Source organism: Gallus gallus, chromosome 10 (genome assembly GCF_016699485.2).
Source record: "Gallus gallus isolate bGalGal1 chromosome 10, bGalGal1.mat.broiler.GRCg7b, whole genome shotgun sequence".
Taxonomy (NCBI): domain Eukaryota; kingdom Metazoa; phylum Chordata; class Aves; order Galliformes; family Phasianidae; genus Gallus; species Gallus gallus.
Window position 1 is genome coordinate 13,654,447 of NC_052541.1, and position 26,106 is coordinate 13,680,552.

General features: G+C 42.1%; 1 protein-coding gene and 1 long non-coding RNA gene across 5 annotated transcripts in view; one reads left to right on the forward strand and one right to left on the reverse strand.

Moving 5' to 3' along the window:
• Positions 1–26,106, reverse strand: part of AGBL1 (ATP/GTP binding protein like 1) — a 325,974-nt gene that overhangs the window by 17,922 nt on the left and 281,946 nt on the right. The gene's annotated exons all lie outside the window — the stretch shown is intronic.
• LOC112533196 lies at positions 9,142–20,804 on the forward strand. Its single transcript, XR_003077093.2, has 4 exons — positions 9,142–9,454; positions 14,571–14,654; positions 18,992–19,148; positions 19,822–20,804. It is a non-coding gene; the product is annotated as an uncharacterized LOC112533196 (long non-coding RNA).

The following is a 26,106-nucleotide window of genomic DNA, read 5'->3' on the forward strand; positions in this document are numbered from 1 at the left end:
AGCACAGACGGTGCTGAGCAAGCAGCACAGCAGTAGTGTGGAGGATACCTTCCAGGGCCCTGAGAAGGAACTCGATGGCTTCAGTGGCAGTGTGATAACACATGCTAAGTAGAGACTGATAGCCCCAAAATGAGCATCCTCTGCTGGCCAAGGGACCCGCTTCCCTGGGATGGCTCTCAAGTTAGGCAGCAGCAGCTGCCATGCACATGGTATGGCAATCTCAGCAGGAACGGGTGTTCTTGTAGATGAGAACTCACGTCCAAAGTGAATTATAGGAGAATAGGATGCTCTGTGTTGCTGCCATGATGCTCAGTAGTGGGACTTTAAATTGCTCTCTGTGATACCTCTCAATGAGACAACTGGAGAGAGCTGGGAATGGAGCACCCTAAAGGGGCTTGTGGGATGATAGTAGCGGCATGGGCCAGGTCAGCCCATAAAGTCAGGCCTGGGCCAGTACCTAGAATTGGAAATGAATTTGAAATGTCATCTAATTGCAAACCTGGATATTAGATTGGAATCATACCCAGAGTTTGGCCTATTTCCAGTTCTGAAATCCAAGCACTGTGTTTTCACATTTACTTATTTGATGTTTCTTCAGCACCTAATTGTCTACCTGCTGGCCTGGCCTTTTCTGCCATGCTCTTGCCAGGCTATCAACGATGTGTCCATCAGGGTGAAACAAGCTTTGAATCAGGTGATAAATTGCTGTTTTTGCTGCAGCTGGTAACATCTCTTAAATATTTGAACAGCATGATTTGTACACACACCTAGCAGCTACTTGGTTACCTTCATTTTGGATGAGGTACTATGCACTTTCTTGGATGTGTGTGTCAAATATTCATAAATGGTAGGCCTCTGAAATATCTTTCTGTAGTATTTATTTATAGAATTTATTTATTAACAGAATCAATCTTTATGTGCCTAGATATATTATTACTTGATGCCTTATCCATTTTTTTCCCAGGCAGTGTCTTTCTATCTGACAATATCCCTCTTCCTGCAACATCTATTCACAGTACATCTGTCCAAGGTACCTTCCCCTGCACGCTCATAGTATCCATCTCTTTAATTATAACTGTATATCCACTCCATCTAACGCTCGCCATCTATCTGAAGCACTTACCGTATCTCTCCACACCATCTCTTTATCTAGGCACTGGTATCTGTCTCTTTGACGTGACTCTATCCTTTTCCCTCAGTCATACACAACACCAGGGTCCAATTGTGGATTTTGGACCACAACTATTGCTTCCTTTTATTTGCCGGGTTGTGCTCTACAAATCACTGATTAATTTATTTGTTTTTCTGGAAAGGTGGATGTGAGATGTGAACTTTAGGAAGGTACAAGTACCTTAGGGTCAAAAACTCTTTCCTAGGCTTGTTTATCTCCCTGCTTCGTGTGAGCTGCTCATTGCTGCAAGGGCGGGAGCTGTACTGAGCTGCTGTTATCTGAGAAACTCATCTTCAAACAGAGATGCTGCAGTGATTACCACTCCCCTTTCCCTCTCCCTTTCCCTTTTCCTGCTCTCCTCCCATCTCTCCTCTCTTCTCTCCCCCATCACTTTGAATCCATTTCCCTGCGTTTGTCCCTACTTCACTTTTGCCCACCTGGCATTCTCCAGATGGCAAGTGAATGTGTCTCCCTATTAAAACTGCAATGCCGGACAAATATTAAAGCCAAGGGAAAAATCAATTTGCTGGTAAGGCCCAGCAAAACACTGCAGTGAAGGGTTAAACAGGTTTCACAGCCACTCACTATGAAGTCCTATGAAGGACTCAGTGACCCTCTGCTCTTAAAGCACATGGTAGGGAGAGAGCTCCTCCCCACCCAGAGCACCAGTCTAAGTGATGTGGGGAGAGATGTGCTCTCAGGGCCATGAGAGGGAGGACAGTAAAAACTAAAGCCTCTTCTTGCTTTTTTTCCTCCCTCCTTTTTTATCATCCAGATGAATTGTGACAAGAATAAAATAATACAGAAGACGGTCAGGTCACCTGGAAGTGATCAGAGAGTCTGTTAAAATGTCAGGAGCATCTGGAAAAAAGGAGGAAAAATAAAAGAAAAAGCAGAGCAAACTATGACAGAAAAAGTAGGGAAAGAAGAGCCCCCGTGTCTCTGGTTTTGGTTCCCTGAGCAAAGACCAAGTAGTTCATAATTTTCCTTCACGCAGGGCCAGCGTGGTTCAATGGCAGAATAAAATATGTATTAATTAATGAAGACCTTCACTGCTTTATGGATACATTTAACTCTATCCCTTGTTTAGAGCTGTTGGAAAAAGGACTGAGATGTGAGGTAAGTCAACATGAATTGACTGGTATTGGCAAATTGTATTTTCAGTGAAGTCAGCAAACCTGCCAACAGCTTCAGAGGGGAACTGAATTTCACCTGGTAAGTAAAGAACCTCTGGAGGCTTTCTCCAGAACTGTCCAAAAGTAGGGACAGGGCATCCCTAAATGGACACATATTTGGGTGCCAGAGGTAGCTGTAAGCTGAGGCAGTGGCAGAAGTTTGACTTGCCCACCAAGTGGACTAAGCACCACTCCTTGGCACTGAAATGCCTTGTACTCCTCAGAATTAATCCTAGCTGTCTTTGTTGAGGGTTGAAAGATGTGTTTGATGTCAGTACTTGTTTCCTGAACAAGTAAAGTACTGCTACGCTCAGACTCATGTCAAAGTAAGGAGCGTAGGAAGAAGCAGCAGTGGAGGAGGGAAAACAGTGAATGATGAGAAGTAGGGTCAGCTGCTCAAGAGGTTTTGCCCAAATGTCTCTCCTCATGTTCACCTAGATCATGGAGCGAAGACAAAGTATGTACTGACTGGAACAGGATGTGGACACTCTCCAAAGGTAGATCAGAAAGAACAATCCATCTCTTCTGACTGGGCTATATAATTTACTCATTGTGAGCAGATGGGTTATGAGGTCTGCCATCAGTGATGAATTATATTCCTGATAAGTCATTCCCAGCTAATGAGGATCCATTATCATTAGCTGCTAAGGAAGAATAACGGCTTGCCAGGACAGAGTGGGAGTTTCACAATTTCCAGGGAGAAAATTCTGGGCTGGTAGCCACCTGGCAAGTGAATTTTCAGGAAACTAGAAGCTTTCCAAGATGGATACCTTCTGCTTACCTCAAGCTTTGGCTTTTAATTTCCTCAGGCAAGTTCAGGAGAGAGGGTGTAAGAGGTGGAGGAAGCGAAGGAAAATAGTAGTAACTGTATCTGATAAGACTGTGATTAAATCAAGGTCTCACTCTAATTACACTGCATTTAAATAAACTTTGCCTAGTAAGTAATTGTAATTAAACTACAATTAAACCTGTATTTATATCGCCATTTCCTCCCCTGCACAGCTGTCTGTTTCCACCTCCTGTCGCTGCTGTCTATCTGCCAAAACCTCTGAATTTAGCATGGGGGACTTCACGTTTCCTTGGACTTCCTGGAGGAGACGTTGTGGGGGACAAGGTCTGAGATTTCCCCATGTTTTCACGGTGCTATCAGCTATATGGAGCTTCTGTTTTCATGCTGTGTGGGAGGAAAGAGATGCAGCTGCTGCTAAAGAGATGTGCTAAACTGGATCTTAGGAAAGGTTGGGAGGGGCAGAGATATGAATGAAGAGATGTGGGTGTCTCTTTTGCTCTCATGGGAACTTGGAAAAGTACATATTCCCCCTCTCATTATTATTTTTTTGATTTATTCACATTTAGGCTAGACATAAAGCTATGCCTGACTTCTGCAGTGTACCTTTTACGGAAGAGGATTTTCTAAAGCATTAGATCTCTCTTTTGCATCACATAGAATCATAGAAGCATGAAGGTTGGAGAGACCGCTAAGATCATCTACTCCAACCATCAACTCATCAGACATGCCTGTGCCTAAGCAGAGTTGTATATGACATAGACCAGAAGTGATTATTTACCTACACTGAGCCTACAGGTGAGACTCCAGAGCTGGAAATACAGCTTTGTTATTAGCTTTTTTAGGAATGCTCACCAATTCCAACATTTTCTTCATTTCCTTTATCTGCAGCACAGAGCTACCCATACATACCACCCCTACAGGTGGTCTTTAAAGTTTGCTGCAGTTCTGAACAATTGGGCTGGGTAGGCTGCTGTGAAAAAACAGGAGGCTTCAGTTATCTAAAGTGGAAACCAGATTCCTGCCAAGAATTTGAAGGTGGTAAGGAAAGGAGAGAAACAAAAGGATAAACAGAACTGAACAAAACAAGGAATAAATAGCTAAAGGGAGGGCGATAAAAATGAGGAGGTAAACACATATCACAGTGCAAAGGATGCCCACGGCTAATAAAAGCAGAGCAGCTTCTCTGCCTTACCTCCCTCCTCACCAGTGATGATGGAAAACATCTCCATTTGTGCCTCTGCCATCACACAGCTCTAATTAGGGACTGGAGAAATACCACTGTCACCCTCATCTGTTTGTGTTCAGTCGCTGAAAGGACACCATGCATCTCCCTGACAGCTAGTCATTACAGGTTTGTATGAGCACCCCTCCTTCTACCAGAGGTATTGAGCCCTCTGTTAAATACCTCAGCTGAGACCCTCACTACAGTTCTGTTACTCAAGGGAGGTGAGCCATGAAGCTTTTGTCATTGGAAATCACTGCTAGGAGGATAATGGCATCTGTTGGAGGACAGACTGAATGTTAGACATGCTAGAAACATACCAGATATGCTGCTTCAAATGACACAGCAAAAGGGAGAACCCATATTTACGTGTGTGGGGTGCCTGGAAGTACCTATGGGTACAATGGAACATAATACTAATGAATTCTTATTATCCCAAAGTAGTTTCATAAATCTGTGTGGTTAAAGATCATTTCCCCATGTCTGCTGTGTTCACTCCCTCCTCCGCTCTATCTTCCTTCAGGCATTTGCTATTTGTCCCCGAACAGCTGGTCTCAGGAAGGTCGTTATGGCAGGTATTAGCAAGAAAGAACAGAACAGGCGTCTTAAGCTTTGATTCTGTGATGTGACAGCACTCTCCTGATTGGGTGTGATTTGTCATGTCAAAGAATATAGATCCCAACTCCATGACTCTCAATTTCCTCTCAAACCTTTCTTTAACCTACAAAGCTCAGTTCTACTTCCAGAAATAGGAGATAAAAGCAATACTACTGGGGTGACATTTATCAGAGAAAAGATTGGACGTTTCTTTCCCTGCAGACTCTTACTCCAGAATCACTGTTTATTTATTGGTTAGTCCAGCAATATCATTCACTCATAATCAATCTGACTCAAACTGCATCATTTCTGCAGCTTGAATCCTCACTTCCTAAATCACAGGGGTGAAAACCCCTACAGGCTCCATATACCCCCAGTTTCCCCCACGTGGCTCTGTAGTATGTGTCCTTTCTAATCAAGAACCAGTGAAAGAAATGCCTTCTTTGTAAGCACAGGAACCACTCCCCCGCTTTGGCAACCCGCTGCCCACAGAGACATACCATTGACTCCACGATTACTTTCAGTTTGCTTCAGCTCAACTTAGAGGTGCAATCAGAAGAGGCAAATGACTGTCACAGGTCAAAGCCCAAACCTTCTCTTCCCTCCTAATGTATCTGTGAGTGCCTTAGGCTCTTTGTTTTCACTTGCAGTGAATACAAGTCTGCCAGTAATTTTGTTCTATTAGGCAGATGGAATAATGTGAACAATTATCAGCCCTGTGTGCATTTTCTGTCTTTCTACTTTAATGTAAATACATCTATTTGCAATCATGGATGGCCTTCAAACCCCTTACAGATCTTTCAGTAATGAGGCTTAGACAATAGTCTTCTGAGCTCTTAGGATCAATGTCCAGCAACAAGAATGGTGGTGAAAATGCAACTTCCTTCTGTGCCTGTTTGTCACCTATCTGTAAGCCATCAAATTCAGGCTGTGCACTGCAAGTACTGTGTGCACAACTGCAAACTCAGTTCCAAAATCGAATATTCAAAATATTAATCAGCACAGCATCTCTTCCCCTCTGCATGCATTTACACAAAAGCAGTAGACAACGGTCCACTAGACTGGTTATATTTACGCTCTAGAGCATGACCATGAATGTTTTGTCACTGACACAGCCATGGAAGGATGAAGGACCTAGTTACTAGTGAGCCCCAGATATTCCCTCTGAAATCCCACAGCAGGTGAGAGCTGTGGGAAGGAATATGGAGAGCAGAACAGAAAGCTTTGGAGGGTAGAGGCAGAAGGCTCTTCGACATTATTCTTCATTCAAAGTGCAGGTGAATTTGCCAAGCAGGAAGTAAGATGGAGAAAAGGTGTCTAATGTATCACATGTCATCTCTGCTGTCACTCACACACTTTAATTACCCTTAAATCAAGTGCAATAGCTTCACCAGCCCTGAAGTACGTGCTGTCTGTCTCCTTACACACATAATAAGGCCTGCAGGGATTTTAGAGACTTTAGCATTGCGTGTCTCACTGCTCTGATCCTCAGGTTTCTTACAGCATAAAATCAGCTGAAAAGCATTGGAAGGCACAGCCTTATTTTTATCAATCCCTATTCTGCTTGCCAAGCCTAGCTGAATCAATGAATGCCCAAGATTGTGATTTGGATTCTCTTGCACAGAGTATATTTGTGTACTGCTGTTCCCATATGTCATCATGTACTTGTTATGCTGGTTGTTACTCCAGTCATATCTAGCCAAGGAAGCAGTCACAGCAGAAAGCTTACAATATTTCTAATTTACATGAAATGTCTAGAGATGGACAGAATCTTTTGGGAGGACAAAGAAAAGAAATTCCCAACCACTTGTCTGGTCTGTAGGGCCCAATTTCCAATCAAAACGTATTCTTCCTATGGGAAGTAAGATTTAGGAAAAAATTAGCTAATTTTTAATTTTTTTTCTTTTTCTTTTTTTTTTTTAATATATATCTCTTGGCCTTCAATTTGCCAATTACAATGGCTCACCATTCGAGGACACGTGTATATGTTGAAGTACTGAACCACTGTAAGAAAGATCAGGATCAGTCTCAACTAGTTTAGCCACCCAGAATTAGGCATCCAGGCCAAACTGAATTTTGTGGCTACCCTTCAAATCAATGGGGGGTAAGTGATACATTCTAGGCAGAGGTAGTAAAAGTTAATAGGTTAATCATCTTTTAGTAGTCCATCCAGCTCTTCACAAATCACAGAAGAGGCTATTTAACCAGCTCTGGTTAGCCATCCCAGCTTCACATAGAAAGGGTTACATTTTGCAGAGTATCATGCTGCTGAAAAGGAACACCCCATTCGAGCAGAGACAGATGAAGGGTATTACAATGGTCAGTGTAAAAAGAAACAAGCCTAAAATATTAAATCTGTAGACCTGCAAAGTTCAGAACTGTTCATAACCTTGCACCTGGGCTGTGTGAATATTCTGCTCTTGAAGTTAGGATACATATCGCTGAACTAGGAAAGCTCTGAAGCATACAAAGCATAAGTATTTGCTTATTTTTCCCTGCGAAGACAATAAATGTGTTTTGCATTACACATGATGCAAAGTGAGAGCAATCCTACCCCCAAAGAGTTTGCACAAGAGTGGGCTGGAATGTACAAGTAGTATGATAATATATTAGGTGGCAGTACAGTGTTATCCTGAAAATCTCAGCCTGTTAGCAAATGATGGTCCTGTTAAGAAAAATGATGTGTGGTTTGCTGGCTCAGTCTTGCAGGATATTTTTTGTCCCATCTGGATGGAAGGAGAGGAGCCAGAGTCCAGGTTGAGCAGTCCTTGAGGAGAAGACCTGGGAGTAACACAGCCTAAGTGGAAAGCGTGGGCTGGATTTTTGTTTTGAGTTCAATTTGTGAATAAATAAACCACGAAATTTGCCACCTGCTTGGGACGCACTTGAAAGCAAAGAGAAAGAAAAACATTGCAGGGGTTATGATATTATCAGTATTGTGTTGTTGAGTTTGAATCCCACCTTGGAAGCATCCCACAGGAAATGCATTCACAGGAAGGAGCTGAGAAAGGAAAGAGCAGTGGAGTTGGGAATCTGGGCTACTGCTGGTAGAAAAGAAAGCCCGTTAGAATGTGGGGGTGTAAAAACCTGGGAAAACATTACTTTTTTCAACAAAGACTCAAGCAAATTTTTAGCAGGCTCTGCCAAGATGAGGAGAACACCCCAAATAACAGGAAAAGATGTTAGTGGAAACAGCAACAGAAGAAACAATGCATTTTTAAGAGACTAAGGCACTAATCTTTTCTCATCTTGTGATTTTCCAGATAAAGATACCACGTATGTTTTTATATAGGTGTACATGATGGTATATAATACACAAACACGAGGACTGTCGCTATGTTACTGTCTCTGAGTTGAGAGGATTTTAGGTAAATAGCTGAAAAATGCAGTTTTGTAAAGGGGAAAAGGCCTTTGGGTCCCATCGCCTTCAACAGAACTCAACAGCTAGAATAGTTTTTAGACAAACCGTGCAGCTTTTCAAGCCAGAGGCTGTGCATAACCTATCAAAGGTAATTTAGGTGCACGTAATGGAATGAGCTCAAAATTAACCATGGCTGCAGCAGCAGACAAGAGGAAGCCAATAAAGAGAATTCTGAAGATACTGCGGTCTGCCACGTGGGAGAGAAGACAGAGCTAGCAGATGGAATTCTGTTTTGTTCACAGCTAAGGAGCATGAGGTACCGAGACTAGGGAAAGAGAGGTGATCACAGCATTGGAGGCCTCACTAATTTGAACAGAGAGGAAACGCTGGACTCGCATTCAGGCTTGATCACAAAGGAAAGCAGCTTTGGTCATCTCAAACCAGCTCCCAAGGGTTGTCTTTCACCGTCACAAGCTCAGCAAGCAAATGGCTTTGGACTGTCAGTCTCTGCCTAAGGGTGATGGACAGTAAGAGATACTGACATACAAGACTGACATGGTCTGGCAGAACTTTGCATTCATGTTGGAAATCCGAACAGTAAGAGGTGTGCTGAGTAAGGTGGTTCATTCACAGAGCTGTGGAAGAAGTTAACACTTTGATCGTACACATGCTCATTTTATCTATCTGATGCTACTGCCTATTTCACTTCGCGAGTTTCTGTTTATGTTCTACCCATATTAAAATAAGCACTGCTGTAATGATAAACAACAAACGGTGAGCACGAAATAAGACTGCTGACTTCACAAACGTACCCACAACAGAGAGAAGAATTCCATGAAGTATAGGAAGCAAATCAATATCTTTAGATGTGGAAAGCGGTCCAGTATGGTTTGCAAGAATACACTGAGCACGCAGGCCAAATTCATCATCTGGTAGTCACATGCTAGGCACTGGTTGTGAAATGCTGTCGCCCAAGTACCAGCACTGCACATGCCTACTGCGTATATCAGATCCCCTGGTATGTGACTTGAATACCTCCCTTCCTCCCCGTTTGTCTCCCTTCTGAGAAATGCTAAGTAGAGTACCTAAAATCAGCAATGGAAAGGAATGCTCAGCAAATTTGAAAACAATGCCACAGGTAGGTAAATGTCTGAGGAATATCAACCCCTTGTCTCCTTAGAATATTTTGCTTTTTCTTATTTTTACACATGCACATGCTGTAAAGACTGTTTATCTGTTCTCTGCTTGCTCAACGAGTCTCCAAAGCCTCCTGTGCCCTAGCTGTGATTCATTTCTGAATAATTTCATGAAAGACAAACAGCAGGTTTCCAGTTCCCCATGCTTGTCTGATATTGCTGGGCACTCCATCATTTTGGTGACAATTTTTTTCCCGCTTGTCTCAATCTTTCCTTTTCCCCCTTTCCTCCCCTTACATGTAAAACCATCGCTGCTACATTCTGACCCCTCCTAGCTTGCAAATCACTTTAAGTGGTGGATAGGTTGAGCCGCGGCTTTGTGCATGATGCATTTTGTTTAAGTTGCTCGTGCTGTTCCAACATCTGTCATATCCTCCACAGTAGTGCAATCAAACTGTCAGGGCTGAGTGAAGTTTCTCTGATCCAATCTGCTCCTTCTGTGATTCCTGTCAGAAGTATCAGGAGGTGGTAGATACAGTTGTGTGCTCCTTAAACAACAGATCTTTATTTTTGCACATTAGAGGAAATGCGATTGTTTGTTTCTCTTACGCTCCCAACATAGTTTCTTTGCTTGCAAAGCGTGTTTGGAATTGGTTGCAATCACAAACCATGATGCACTTCCTGGGCTCTGTTGCATTCCCTCAGCTCCTCAGCCTTGTATTTCCCTTTCCTATGTAAGGTCAGAGCACATAAATATTTCTCAATCTTGCTGGTGCCCATACTTTCACAATTCATCTTGGAAGAACCCGAGAGGAAGTTACTTCTTGGATCCTACATTATTATTATTAATGAGGTGATTAAGTCTTCTAAGGTCTGTGGGGGAGGGGGTAGGGAGTCATATTTTAATAAGCTCCCTTCTGGATAGTGCGCTGTGAATGCTACTCCCTGTTAATGAAACCAAAAGGAACTGATACTAATTGATATTATTGATACTAATCACCTTGACTAAAAGGAGGCAAAGTTCTTTCATCACTTAAAAAGCAGGTACCTTTGATATACTTTAATAACTGACAGAATTAAGAAAGAAATGATTCCATCTGTGCTCCGTTAATATGCAGCACGTATTTTTCATCAGCTTTACAGCATGATGCACCTTTTCATTTCTGACTGAAGCTTTAAACTCTTGCTGTGAAATGGAAACTTATGGTTTTATCATTTAATACAAAGAACCTGAATTTGAGGTGAATAGCACGGTTCTGCCCCATTTCTGCATTGGCCTTATAGCCTATGGCTTTCTCATCAAGGCAGAAAGCCTTCTAATTACAGCGAAGCACCAATGGAAAATGGAACTTAGGATGCCACTGTGCCCTCGTCTCGGATACTTATACTGGCTGGTGAATCCTGCTGGGATGAAAAAGCAGACTCAGAAACACTTTGATTCATTAAAGAAAAAATGTTTAAAAAAAAGAAAGAATCCTTAGATTATGGACTTTCGTTCCCCAATGCTTCTGCTTCTTTAAAAATCTCCATCTCCAAACTTCACTGCTAGAAAAAACATGTTCTGCTTTCCATGGTTTGTCATTACTTCCTTCAGAGCATCCCAGCCAAGAACTGGATGACTCTTCCCTGGGACAAAGAAGAAATCTGAAAACCCTGATAGTGGTGAATCCAGGCCTCCATATAGGAAACTGAAAGGATTATCTCTGAGTTCCAGCTTGGATGCTGAACTTTAAAATACACGCACATACACACCATGTACATCCAAAGATTACGTAGTGAGAGAAGAAATAGCTGCTGCTTCTGAGAAAGATAAAAATTTAATAATAATTTTGACTAAAACAACGAGTTCCCAGCCATTATCTGAGGTTAAACTTTTAGCAGTGCCCACGTCTTGTACTTCAAAGGAAATGGGAGTTTGGAAGTGAAATACAAAATGGGAACATTTGGTTGGCAAGAACTGGGAAATACAAACATCATTTTTTTTTTCCAGGCTGGAAAAAGAGGAAATTAAATGTGAGCAGGCCAGCCAGCACCCAAAATCCCCAGTAGTGAGACAAGATCTTTTTGTAGGAAAGCCTTGAGGTGAAGCCAATTCAATTAGTTCTCACAGTGTAACTGTCAAGACCCAAAAACTAGGTGGAATAATGAACTGATTAAAACCTGTAATTGCAATTCAATGGAGGAAACCATTAATCATGGAGATGGCAACATTCTCTCATTTCCAGGCTCTGCTCGGATGAGCTGCCAAGAAAAGGGACCATAAGGATAAAAGACTAATCTGAAATGGAAAAGAAACACCCTGGATAGACAGGCATGTGCTTCCATGAGGGATCAGCAGGATTCCTTCTAGAAAAGGAAAAACCTTCTCTAGAAAATAAGAGTGCTAAAAATGTACTGTCGTTTTTTTCTTATTCTTTATCACACACCTATCTGTGGTTAACACCACACCTCAGCAAAGTTCACAGCCTGAGTGTCAGCGATGCATTGGACCCAACTCAAACCAAACTCAAAGTCATTTCTCCCACCTTTCACTTCTTATGTTTCTGATATTTATTCCTCTCATGCTACAGCTATTGGTCTCACCTTCATAATGGTGACAAACTGGTGATGCTCCCAAAGCAGTTGTACCCACAGTGAGGTGGGTATCCACTTTGCCAACTGGGAGCTCCCCCAGAAATGTTTTGATGCCACCAGTATCTATACTATTCTCTCTGCTGATATCTCAGCTGCCACAGGTGCTGCCATGGCACACACTGCATTGCAGAGGGACACAATGAAAGAAGTCTTACTTTTATCCAATCAAAAGAAGAACAACCCTATTTTAATCAAAGGCAATATTTTTATCTGTATTTTTGGAGATACCTGTGCTCAGCTAGATCTTCACACCTTGGCTCTTTGCTTCCAAAACTTCACTCAACTCCTTTGTACCCTACTGGCCCCTCAAGATTAACCCCATGATGCCTGCAGTCGCTCTCTCTTTTGCTCATTTAGATTTTTCCCTTAGCTGGCTCCTTTGCATTCTATCTCTAAAGATAATTATAAAGGGAAGGGTTAGGCTGGGGCTACCACCAAGATGGTGGAATTTTCAGGTCAGGTTGGAATGAGAGTATGATGTAGAAAGGGAAATTGGGTGGTGACAGACAAGGGGAGAAGAGGTCTGAAAAGCAATATTTCAAGAGCGCACAGCATAGAGAACTAATCAGGAAAATAAATGCAAAGCAATATGGGATAGGATTGCTTCACTTACGTCAAACGAGAAGGAAATTTGGCAGAAAAAGAAAAAAAAAAAGGCAGTTATTTCATTTTCAGAACAGATTTGTCAGGGTGTAGGGTCTTCCTGCGGATATACTCTGTAACCTAAAATCCCAGTGAATGCTGCAGGTGTTGTAATTAACGAAGTTACCACTACGGGGCTCTTCTACAAGCAAGAAGGGTTCAAATCAAGGACATGCGAATTGTCCTGCTGGGAAGAGGACACGTGAAGAAGTAGGGTGAGAGAGTGAAAGCTTCTTGTAGCCTAGCAGACTTCTCCCAGAGGGCTCTGAAGAAGGAAAGCTTAATTAATTGTAGCACCACTGAAGCTCTGCAAAGAAAAAGCCTATTAAGTCATGAGCTCCATCGTTCAGGCTGCACCTCAGTTCCCAATGAGCTGTTCCAGGATAGTGTTCAGTGTCTCTAGCGATGAGGTTTCTGGAAATACTGACTCACTGAAGCAGTTGTGTGTTGAACAGCAGAAGAACACTGATAACTTTGGAACCAAAAGGGCGTAGTTGCATTTCCCGTGCTTTGCAAGTCTCTTCTCAAATACTCTTATTTTGCTTAAGGCATAAAGTAAAAGATGTAAGAAAACTAGAAGGTGGAATAAAGGAACAGAGAAAATGGATTTTCGCCTTCTCTTTGGCTCACTCAAATTCATTCTTCCCTCCAAAAAACATCTTTCCAATAAGACGACTGCTCTCTGCTTCAGCTGTGAGCTGCAGAGTGGTGACAGGTAGTCTTTCTGTCTCTCACACGTTATTGTGGCAAGCAGAAATGTAGCTTATTACAGAGAAGCAGAATCTGAGCTGTTTTCAAAACTTACGTGCTTTTGAACTCACTGGAGACATCCCAAGCCACCCTGCCAGCTCCCTCGCTTTAAGAGTGAATAAATACAGACTTGAATTAACGTGATGCTTTAATGTGTTGGTTTATTCTGACCAAAATAAAGTCTTGGAGCCAATTTCCACTTCCAAATCTTGCTCTTAATATGTATACATCCATTACTTATTTAATATTACCCTTTTGTTTTTTCTTTTTCTTTAGCACCAATAGTCAGCACAGAGCACATCATCCAACCTATGCCAAGGAAGAAAAAGGCCCCCAAACCCCACCTGATGTAAAAGCTGCAGTTTCCAAGTTGTTAGAGCAAGATGGGGGTTTAGAAGCGGGCTACTAGCTCCAGGGACAGTTTAGAGGAATGAGGATTTTTAGCATGAAGTTTGGGTGAATGTACTCCCTTGCTATGGGGAAATGAAGAGTTGCACTAAGCAATCCATACTTGGACTCAACAATGCTTTCCTGAAAGACCAGATGGGATATAAAAAATAAAATAAAATAGGTTCACTCGCTCCCATCTGGAAATAGTCTTCCTAGAATTTTACTGAGTGGAAAACTCTGCCTCCAGGGTGCCCTGAGGTGTGATATTTTTACGGCGCTTTCTGAATTCTTAGCCATGTTATACTGAATAATATCAACAAGATTCTCAACGGCCTCCAATCACACAAAAGTCATCTGCTCTCACTTTCTGCACAGAAGTTTATCTCAAGCCATCTTTTTTTCTGACTTTACAAGAGTAGGTGGGGACAAGCTACCTTATGTTCATCAAGGATGAGAGGATGCACTCAGGCAGCACCTTGACACTTGTGTGCTGAAAATTCACTATCCTGTTCACTTGGCAGAAACTTGATTTTGTAATCAGACCATAATGGCTACAGTAGAGGGTTCTGTGAGGTTGAAGAGGCATCAGGATCTTACTAAAGTAGCTGGGGACTTAAAGATAAAACTTTAGCACTGAGACAGACAACTGGGGCTCCCGGGCCTTGTACATTCCCTGGACTATTCCTGGCTTCTCTGTTTCAGGATCCTTGAAAACCAAACAACTTAGAAGACAGCCGACACCAAGATCCTTTTTTGGAGTCTCCACGCTCTGCTGCTGCTTTCCAGGTGACTTCACCAGTCTTTTTGAAATCTCTAGCACTCCTCTGGGTTCTCCAGAGATCATGCTGGGATATGTTTACACTGCCTTTCACTTTTGTTTTCAAGACCTTCGCCACATTTATTGATTTATGCTTTGTTTCACGGCACTGCATTTCTGCTGAAGGTGACCCTACGTCTCTCCAGACTGGAGCTACTCTTTGCAGGTCACGCTCCAATACCTGCCTGGCTCCTGTAAAACATCACTCTCTGAACTGCCCAATGGATGTTTTGACCAAGTTCTGCTCATAACATGTCAAACAAGATTTGGAAATGTGCACGGACTGACTGCCTTGATGAGGAGAAGCTGGGATTGTGTCAAGTTCTTTGTGTTTTAAAGGTCAACACATCAGCTTCTCCAACTGGCTTTCTTAAGGCCGTAATTACAGCCTTTTTCCCCAATGTAATCAAACAAATATGTCTTGAAAAAGCATGAGCTGGTGGAAAAAGATCTCCCATAGAATGAGCATTGCAAAATCGAACTTCCTCCCTTCAGATGAAGAAGTCAACTTTTGTCTTTAGGAATCAAATGATCTTGCTGTTTCTCTGCTCTCCAGTCATCTACGACCTATTGATGGAGCTTCATGGGAACTGAGATCTCACAGAAAGTGTTCCCATAGGTAGACCCTGCAACTAATACTTGATCTCATGATTAAGATGTTAATTTTAAAATATATTAAGCACCAGTCATGCCACCTCTACCTTTAGTATTTGAAATTGATGTAGGAACCAAAATGTATTATTCTGACCCCAAAATTATCAGTAGTATCATCCAGAAGACAACCACACACTTCAAACAACGCTATGTTACGCGACATACATACTCCCACTTCATAGTGTTAGCATCCTAAAACCCATTACTGCAAAACGATTTCCAAACTGAAATGTTTCTTTTATGCATCCAAGCCATTTCTGCTTGCACTGTGATGATAGCTCAAAAAGTAATGTCTTCTATCCATTTATCTGGAAACTACAGCAGATACAAAGAGCACAGTAACACTGTTGGATAGAGAAAACTCTCGCCTACAAAATGCTGTTTTTCAACATAGTCACCACCATTATCTACATACTTTCACAAGCAATGAACAAGAGCCTGCACACTGCATGGCCATCCAGAACGTGCCTTGTATTTCATTCTCTGTTGCCACTGCTGAAATGCATCACCTATCACCCCATTGTGCTCACATTCACTACTTTGTCTGCATAAACATTCAGGAAGCACCATATATATACTTTCATGTCAGGCACCATTTTGTCAGGCTGCCCCTCTGATGCCATCATACAGCAACAAAATGTAATGGAATATTGTCGGGAGAATTCAACCTCTACTGCCATACCACCAACACCTGCCTCTGATGTCATGGGCCAAAATAATAAAATAGGAGGCACTACTTTCAGAGCAGACCTCATACATTTGTAGACTAAATAATTCCCTTACCTATTCATATTATTCCCTGCAAGGTGTCTACAGATTGTGGTCATACACCCCCAACTTCTCTGTTTCCTAGACTTGATTCGGTTCACCACATCTCTCCTCCTATTTCTCTCATCCCTCCCAGGCATGGCTTTACATGCCTTATTTTTCCCCAGTCTTCTTGTAACTGTCAGGAACTCTGGAGAGTCAGAATTGCACACACTATTAAAAGGTGCTACAAAGCAAAGCAGAATAGCTAATGGTGCTAACAGTGTCAACGCTTAGGATAGCCTGAAAAAGGCAAGGTATTCCAGTGGTATAAAAAGAGCACAATCCTACAAACATGACACATATTGTATTGATATATATCTGCAGAAGATCTGATCATAAATACATCTTTATATATTCTCACAAAATTTCAGCATATACTTTGATAACGAAGAGGAACTCATGAAGAATGACAGTGGTTTATTTATAAATTATGGTAGAGAGGACAGACAGTGAACAGGAAAATCCAATATAGATTTTCCTCTCAGAGAAAAAATTGCTTTGAAATATACTGGAGTCAGTGTGCTTGAGTCTCCATTTTCATACAATAACATGAAATACTACATGATAGGATTACAGTGTCTATATCAACACAAGACTTTCTGAAGTGATGCGAAGCCATCAAACTAATGCTGAGACTCTTCTGTACGATGACTGAGATATATGTGGCTCTTCCCCTTATAAGTAGAAAGAAAGATCCATGGGAAACAGTACTATCTCATGAGTTTGTTAAGAGTGAATTTTCCCTTCATGAAATGCCACCCCTGCTTCTGCATAGACTGCTGGGAGGAGGCCAGGCCAGGCAGACGTTCAGGAGGGATAGAGTACCAGACTTCACCAGCACTGTCTGGTGCAGTCATTCTTAGAAGTATTTGCTTTCCTTTAGAAAAAGAAAAAGCAAATTTCAATCCCCTCCTCTGATCAGAAATGTTTTCAGGATTTATTTCTACTAGCTAGAGAGCTGTTTAATCTCCAAAGAAGATAAAGTTTAATTCTTTCCTAAATTCAATAACATCCATAAGCTGCTGGCATATTTTTGAATTTATTCATCTTCTGCCTAGACTGACTCTGCACACAAGGATCACCACTGAGCTCCAGCATCCTTGTAGCCACCTGAAAGCTTACTGAGAGTATCTCCAATGGCCCGTAACATCTACTGATCCAGGCATCTCTTTCCCAGTATACCTCAGAATGCCTCTCTCCTTTCCTGAGGAATCATTCCCATTTCTCAGCATCTCCAAACAAAACTCCAAACAGAATAATATGGGAAAGAGACCAGTCAAGGTAGCATTCTGCCACTGTGGGGGTAAATGTACGCTTCTGAGCAAATGTAGGTTTTGTCTTCTGCTCAGGTTTAGTCACTAAAAAGGCCAAGCAGAAAGTGACCCAGTGGAGAACAGCAATAGTTTCTACTGTTATACGTGGGAATGAAGGTAATCCATTAGAAGGAAAATGAAAAGCTTTGGGATTATGAGCAGTAGAAAGTAAAAGAGTATATATATGAGAGAGGGCTGCAAGATAATGTCTGGAAGGGTAATTACTGTTTCCTCTCTCTTTACTTTCACATAACACAAGACCTGGAGGGCAATTTGCAATTAAGGGTTACCCAAAGAAAATGGGCAAAAATGAATCACTATTTAGCATGTAATTAACCTGTGGAACTCACTCCCACATGGTATTCCATGGATAAAGAGCTCAGACAGAGCCCAGGGAGGATTAGACACTACTAAGAAGAGGGATAGCATTTCGCCTTCCACTGGCTTGGATGAAAAATAAAATACAAAGGATATCAATCTTGCTGCTTCAGGGCCTAAGTTGTTCATTGTGACCAGCAGCAGGTAAAGCTCAGCAGGATGTGAAAGATACAGTACTGCCAATGAAAGCTTTCATGCACTGCCCTTCCTATTGGCTTCTAGTTACTTATATCAGATGCTTATATGGCTCCCACAGTTCTAGTATGCGAGTTCATTACAATCAGTAACATATTCATCATCACAATAGCCTTAGAAGGTAAAGAGCTTTTCTCCCTGTTGTACAGAGTGTGAAAAAAGAGACTTTGCAACTTGCTGGAGATGCAGAAGGAAGCAGAACACTGCATGGCACAGAATGCCTTTTCCATGCATCCCTCTTGACCCACTGGGCCCTATTACACTCCCCCCCTCAGCAGTTCAGATAGATGGCTGGTAAAGGAGACAGGGTAGCTCCACTCCCACGACTCCTTCAAACCTCGATACCCCAGCACTATGCAGGTAGTATAATTAAAGAACATCCCTAGCAGAATCAAGACATTAACCTCTGGTGACCACTTCTTCAGAAATTCAGTTCTGAGGGGGTACCTCCCTCTTTGACACCGCTGATGCCCAGCACTACCACAGAACTTGGTCTGTCCTTTGGGCTGAATTCCAACTGGTAGTGCTGGATAACATAAGGCCTCTTAGCACGTGATGCTTCCCTCCCGCTGTGCTTTTATAATGTTTAGCACACATAAGCTCACTTAGGACAAGCCCATGCAGCTGCTGCATGTTTTATTTACCCAAGCAGTCCCAGAGAGTACAATGAAATGACTCCCATGGGTTGCACAATCTGGCAATCTTTTAAAATGACAGATGTACAGAAAGTGTAACTTTCCTCCATGCAGAGATGGGTCACACATCTCCTTTTTCAAATGGTCCTATGTGTACTATACCTCGTGTCATTTTTATATTATCATTTTGTTCTTTATATATGTTTATATATGTTTAACTAATGAGGAGATTTATAGGTCTATCTCTGGTGATAAAAAAAAAACTACAGCACTCCTTTTTAATGTTCTCACTCCCTTTTTTGTTTTAACCTTTTCTTGTAGCAGTTTTGCCTAAGATGGAAACTTAAAAGGTCCACCATGATCTTTGCTGGAGAGAAGAGTCCACTTTGAAGCTGCAATCCAATGAATACGTGGGTCATTTTGAGCATAAAACACAAAGAGACATGAACTGTGCAAGTTTTCTCTTCTCCAGTGATAAGTATGTATGAAGGGAAGGCTTTTTTTTTGCTACCTTTGGCCTGTTGTGCAATGCTTGTTTAAAAAATGTTCCTTGATACCGATCTCCAACTGGTGCTCCACTTATCTTGAACTCTCAAATGTCACCAGCTTTCAACTGGTGCTGCAGGATCCAACTTACATATCTACAAAAGGAAAAGCTATTTTTTAATCAAGTCTCTTCCTTCCTTCCTTCCCTTCTTTCTTTTTCTGCCACTTGACTTCAAATACAAAAAAGGTCAAGAAGAGCAGCAATACATTCCATAGAATAAGACTACTCTAAATTTGGCCAAACCCCTATTAATTAGCAAATTTTATCTTAGTTTAATACAGCCCCAATTGTTAAGCAAATTTAGATTGTAAGAGGTGCTTCTACTTCATTGGGGCCATAGCCAGCTTTTCTACGCTGGCTAGTGGATCCCAAAGGGACACCAACAGCATCCTCCACAGGTGAGAAAGGTGCTTCTTCAGAAATGCAAAGTACCTCAGATATGGGATGGGAAGTGCCAAGTGGGTGCTCACAAAGATTCGGAATAAGCAATTTCAATATCATCCATTCCAGGGCAACATGCGACTCTGTATCAGAACATTACCATCAACCAACCAACAAACAAAGCCAGTTAGATCACAAGCACATTCCACAACTCTCTTTGCAGGGAGACCACAGGTGAATGCAAGCTGCAGATCACATCATTGGCTTGATGGCCACAGGCATGCACAGCTGAGTCGTGCAGCTGGACAGACGGATTCAAGGATAATGGTGACATCACTTCTTTCAGAAATGAAGACACAAATTCCATGTTCAGCAAGACTGCTAGAAATTATCAGTACTCTACATTATTCCTCAGTCTGAATCATCATCATATTATTGCCTCTCAAGTTCACACTCTGAAAAAGTAATCGACTTTTTTAATAACACATCTCGGTACAGAACCAGTGAGCCAACATATCATAAGAGGATAATTATATGGGTAGTTCTTGCCTTTCTACTAGTGTCTTATCCTTAAGATCTAAACAGCGGACACACTTTCTATAGCACTGCTCATCTGAGCATATCAAAGTGCTTTATAGATGTTCATTATAAGTAATTACCAGCTGGCATGTGTGAATAATTTACAGGGTGGTAGAAGTGGAATTCCTATGGCTCTCTCGCTTTGTTTCTCCACTGTGCACTTTTTACCCTCTCCTTCGTTCTTCCTTTCTTTTCCTGGCCATTGCAAATTAGGCATGTCAGTCATTTGAATATCGTTCTCAACCACATCTGTAGGTGCCTTTACCTGTAAATACATGGCCCTAAATTTGGAAGCAAACCTAAAGCAGAAGGCTAAAGACAGAGAAGCCTTCCCAAAACCAGCTTTGCCAGTGGGCAGGTTTCTGCCTCCAGCTGCGTTTCACCTCTCATGAACTGCTCCACCAGCGCTAACAGCCTTTTCCTCAGGTAAAATGTAATGGCAACCAGTAAGCAGGTGTGAGCTACAGGGAAGTGAGCAAGAACGTGGCTCACAATTATGTCCCACAAATATGTTGAGAAAGCCAGAGAAATTAACAGACCAGAACTCACTAGATTCAGCTAGAGTCACTTCTCAATGTGTCTCACGAAGTCAAATACAGTTTAAGCATTCGAAGGCTATCAAAAATCAACAGGAGAAAAAAAGATAATTTATTTTCAAAATTACTGTTTTCTCCATTTTCTGTAGAGATTTTAAACAATTCTGTTCATTCAGTCTTTGCTTTTCATTTTTCTCAGTCAGCTTTGGGATTCTGTCTCCTAGGGCAGCCTACATTCAACAGCCACAAGCATTTAAAACATAATTGTGAACTGTCATTATTGTCATAATTGTCATTTTGATACTGCTTTCTTTTTCTGTTTGTTTGTTTCCTCCAGGATCTTAATTGCCTTTTTCTTCCCAGATTTTAAAATAAAGTTGGTGCTTGAGGGAGTTTAATGTTTGAAGAAGAAAAGAACAGTGATCACCATCAGGCACTTGGAAAGAAAAGCAACACAGAGAACAAGAAGTGGAAAGGTGAGGCAAAAGGCTGAAGGTGTGACACAAAGCCAAGTGAAGTACAATGACTGAGCACAAAGGTGGGAGGGAAGAAAAAAAGGTGGGAGCTGTCTCCCAGGCCAATATGAAAAGGTTGAAATGTTGAATAATCAGAAAGGAAAAAATGGAGAGCTTTCATGACAGGAAAAAGAAAGGGCAAAAGAGAAAGAAGAAGCACAATGACAACGTAGACTCATGATGCACACAGGAGGCAAAAAGACGTTTCCAGTGATAGACCGTATGGGCAAAGATATAAATGCAATCGCAGACACATTTCTAAGGCAACATGTAGAAACCAACCAGAAATTACAAGAGAAGAAACGGATGAGGTGAATTGTTTAAAATCTCCACAACACAAAAATAAACATTTTGGAAAAAAAAAAAAAACATGAAAAAAAAAAAAAACCCAAATAATCTTTTCCAGCATAACAAAAGCATTCATTTTCTAAGAAGGCCGCTTTCTGATACAATTTTTCCCATTCAGCCAATGTCAACCAGCTCTAGTTATGTTTCAGGCCCCCAGGGCAAAACGTAATCTATCTGTGTTTGAAATGAGAACATCTTTGTTCAGACCTTAGGCCAACAGCAACCAAGGGATCTATCAGTGCTGTGGAGAAAAACGGCAGGAGGAGAACAGTGGGTGAACATCTGAGCATGTTTTGAATGTCAGATCACACCCAAGTAATCCAATACAGCGGGGCCAAACAGCCACTCTTAATATCTACAGTTCTTTGTGACAACTTCAAATAATGCAGTACATTTCCTTCCATTTCAGCTGCTACAACAGCTTCTACTGTAGTAAGGTGAGAATCGTCCATGATATGCAGCTATGTAGTAGCTACAGTGTACGGTCCATAGAGCCCTTCAAAGATTTCCTGGTCTTCTGCAAGCCAACTCACTGCACGAGAATGGTATAAGTAGTTCAGGTCTAGAGTGAAAGTGCATAGCTTCAGTCCCCATTTGATAACCAGCTCACGGAAAGCCTCACCCAGGTGGGACCGCCATCAGTATCTCCGTGCTCATTCTTTCTCCTCCGTACACTGCTCAGAACAGCAGTTTCCCCAGACCAGCATTTCCTTCCAAAAACCTGCACCTGACAATGCAGCACAAAATCCCCTTTGTGCATTAAAGCACTCACTCAGGAGAATGGCTGGAAAGCTTGAGAACGCTGTACCATTTCAAAGCTTTGTGTCCAGGCTCTTTTTTTTTCTGGCTGCCACAGCTGTGATTAGATGGAAGTATCACTTTGTAATCAGAGCTGCCAAATGGATGGATCAATAGAGAGCTATCAGCAATTAGCACCGTTGTAACCGCCTGGCACATTTTTTATTTATTGAAGCAGGCAAGTCAAGATGCCTGGGGGATAAGCAGTTTCTGGCACATCAGGACATAAGGAGGAAGGGAGAAAAGGAATGGCGTTGCTCCTTTTGGACACTACCCCTTTTCCCTCCCTCCATTGCTCTCACAGCTCCAAGGCACGTGAGCGTGTGTGCATTACACATCATTACAGAATCATCTGATTCGTAGTGGAGGCCAGGTGGCACAGCAGGCTAATGCATCCCTCTTTCACCTTCAGAGTGGTAGATAGAATAAGTTTGCCAATCTCGGGATATTCCTACATGGATTTTTGTTTGCTTCAAGACCTGTACGTTCACTTTCTTCACCCAAAGGAGTTTTCATGACTGAAAGAACTGGCAATGTCACAGGCCAGGATTTAGTAGAACTGAGAATTGCTAGAGGGGCAGAACTGGGAAAAACAGATATAAATCAAAGACTTGGATGCATTAGCAGTGCTACATGAAATGGCTGCTATGAGAATGGCTGGAAATATGTAAGTCCATACTGAGGAGAAAAAGAACTGAGTAGAGCTCTTTGGAGACCTGGGACTAGAACAAGTCCATCCAGAGCTGTGAGGTAGAAAATTGCTGCGGCCCGTGGCCAGCCGTATCACAGCTTTGTTTCACATTCATAAGCAATAGAAAAACACCCAACATTCTAATAGTGAAACAAGCCACATTACAGTAAGTGCTAATTTTTTAGAATACGGTTTTAGCTGTATGATTTATCTCAGTTGTTTTTGCTCTTGTGGTATTAGCTGTTTCTTGAGGCATGATTGCTTCCAGTTTTGGAATGCATTAGTGTTCAGTTCAGCTTTGGAGATCATCCTACAGGAGAAAGGCAGAATGAATTTTTAAAAGAGTCAGATAGTATTATTATTTTTACACTAGGGGTTACTATTCTTTCTCACAGGAACATCTCCCTGCTGGCACTACCGATCCAAGTCAGTCCTCATGCTGAAGGGCAGATTATTTGTAGTCTGCGCCTCACATACAGCTGTAAGAGCTCAACCATGAAAGGAAGCAATAGGCATCCTGTATCCCAGCTGCAGCTTTCTGCCTGTCTGCTACTTCACCCAGCTGGAGAAGTTTGGCATCGCTGCCCCCTGACTGAATTAACCCAAGTTCAGGCAAGCTCAGGATGAGTCTTCTCAGTCCCAATAATGAGGCCAGAGGGAATCATTTAGAATGCTGTCATTAGTGCAAATACATAACTTCTGAGTTCTTGGAGGTAATTTCAGCTCTGTTTCCATAGCTAATAGTCTGTTGTGTACTGACTCGAGGCAATTTCAGCTGGGTGTTTCAAGTCAATCTCAGCTAAGTCCAATAACCCCCCCACCTCCACCTCCCTTATTTACGCCCTACAACTGGACACTGCAAGTCAATGATCATTGACAATATGACACACGGATCTACAGACCTAGCAAGTCTAATATCAACTGAACTGACAGCGCTGGATCCTGGGTACAATCAGAGGAGAGACAAATGTTCCAGCTGCCAATAGATGTGCCCTTGGCACTGACCCTGTGTGAAACATCCTCAGCCAGAGGGAGCAGAAGAAATCAATTCAAATTGTTTGGAGTGCCAAACTGTCCATACCTTCTTCTCCTCCTTCTCTGCTACAGGTGGCCCACTAATCAGAAACTCTTTTCTATGTGTTTACACAGTAAACAAATAAAGCTTAAAGGAATTAACAAGATGAGAGGGTTTTTTTTTTTTATTTACTGACAGAATCAGAGATCTCATCTCTTTTTCAAAGCCCACAGGGCCAAATGTTTGAAATTTCTCATTGATTCTGTGGTTTCCTTTTCCAATCTTGTTTGCAAAAAGCTCTTGAATTTTCTCCCTGCTTGAGAAGGACATTTATAGTTGTCACTTTTGCCTACTCTGAACATCCATCCTACCCATGAACAGCTTTTCCCTGGAGTCAGAGAACACCTGATACTTGCCAAAGGGAAGGTTTGCAGTAAGGATCTGCTCACAGAAGAGGGAGCAGAGACTTTGCAAGAACATGTTCCAGCAGTTCTAGCATGCTTAAACGTCCCCTCAGGATGCGCTTCAGTTGACTGAGAGGAGCTCTGGCCAGACAACAGCTCACCCCAGGATTGAGTGCCATCAGCAGGCAGAGCTTTAGAACAGCTGAGAATCAAGCCTTTGGTCTCAACACCATTCGCCTATTCTACATGTGCAAATGGCAATTAGTAGTGAATGCAGACAATGACCTGCTTGAAGCAAACGAAAGTGATAGATCAGTTCCTACAGCCCACCCAAGAGCTATACAACAGCAACAATTTTACATCAGTGTGTGTCTGTGCTGCAGCTGAGACAACTGTCCTAAAGTGCAAGGACCTCAGCTTTAGCTCTAGCACTTCATACTGTGAAGACTTCCATATTTCACTTTGTAGACTAGCAAATGCATAGTACAGCCACAGAAAAAGCACTGACTGTCTCAGCCCTTTCATCTCCCCATAATCTGAATCTGAGAGCAGGGAGAATGCGGGATCACTATGAGCGTGGACTGGGCAAAAAATGCAAAGTGAGATAAAATATACTCAAAATAACAGCAATAAATCTGAAAAGCACTCATCCTCTGTCTACATAGCTGGTGGCATTGACAACCCATATCTCCTCTGCTTTCTCCACAATTACACTATCAACCAGACTTCTGGAAGCAATAAAAACTCTTTATCCAGTATTGGTATACACTGAGATTCAAAATTACTTTCAATGACAAAATGCAGGTTTGAGTGCTCTCTCCAGCATCTGCTATGTCTGAGAACATCAGCATCAAAAGATACTGCAAATGTGTTACAGTCCTTCATTACTCTCAGAACAGCAGATGATCCCTGCTAAAAGAGCACAGTGATTTGCTGGTCAGAAACTTAGCTTAAAAGGGGCAAAGTATCACCGAGTTTGAGAACGGTTTGTTTCTTTAGTATGAGCTCTTGGGCACCCATCTTCATAGCTACACAGAGATGCAGACCTGTAACTAAGGACTGCAGCGGGTTCACCAGAGACGCTGCAGAATTGGGTGTTTTAGCATCAGTGTTGAGTGGTGATTATCTTGTCTCACCAGTTTCCTTCTCTTAGGCAGAGATGGTTAAGTTATTTGGAGAATGCCTAAAACACATTTTTGAGAGGCAACTGTGGGGTGATGGATTATGGGAAACTGCCATCACAGGCTCCAGGGCCATTAAGGCTGACTCAGGTCTGATTACAGTTTTGCATAGAGTAAGTGCGTATCTGAAGAGGCGTAATTTAAAGGCTCATTACTTGCTTCCTACCCAGCCTTGTGTGAGAAGGAAAAGCTGACGCACTCTGGTCCATTTGAAATCACCTGTTTGTGTTCTACCACGGAATAGTCTACAAAATCTCATGAACTACTAAGTGATGAAAATGATTGGCTCATTCGGAATTGCTGTCGAGAGATCAGCCAGCAAACTGCAAAAAGAGCTGGAATTGATGGAACATTCCCTGCTATTTGCTTTCTGTAGCTTCTCTGAAGTCAGAAACCTGCATCTTGTTACTCTCACTTGCCTGAAGAGAACTAGGTGTTTTC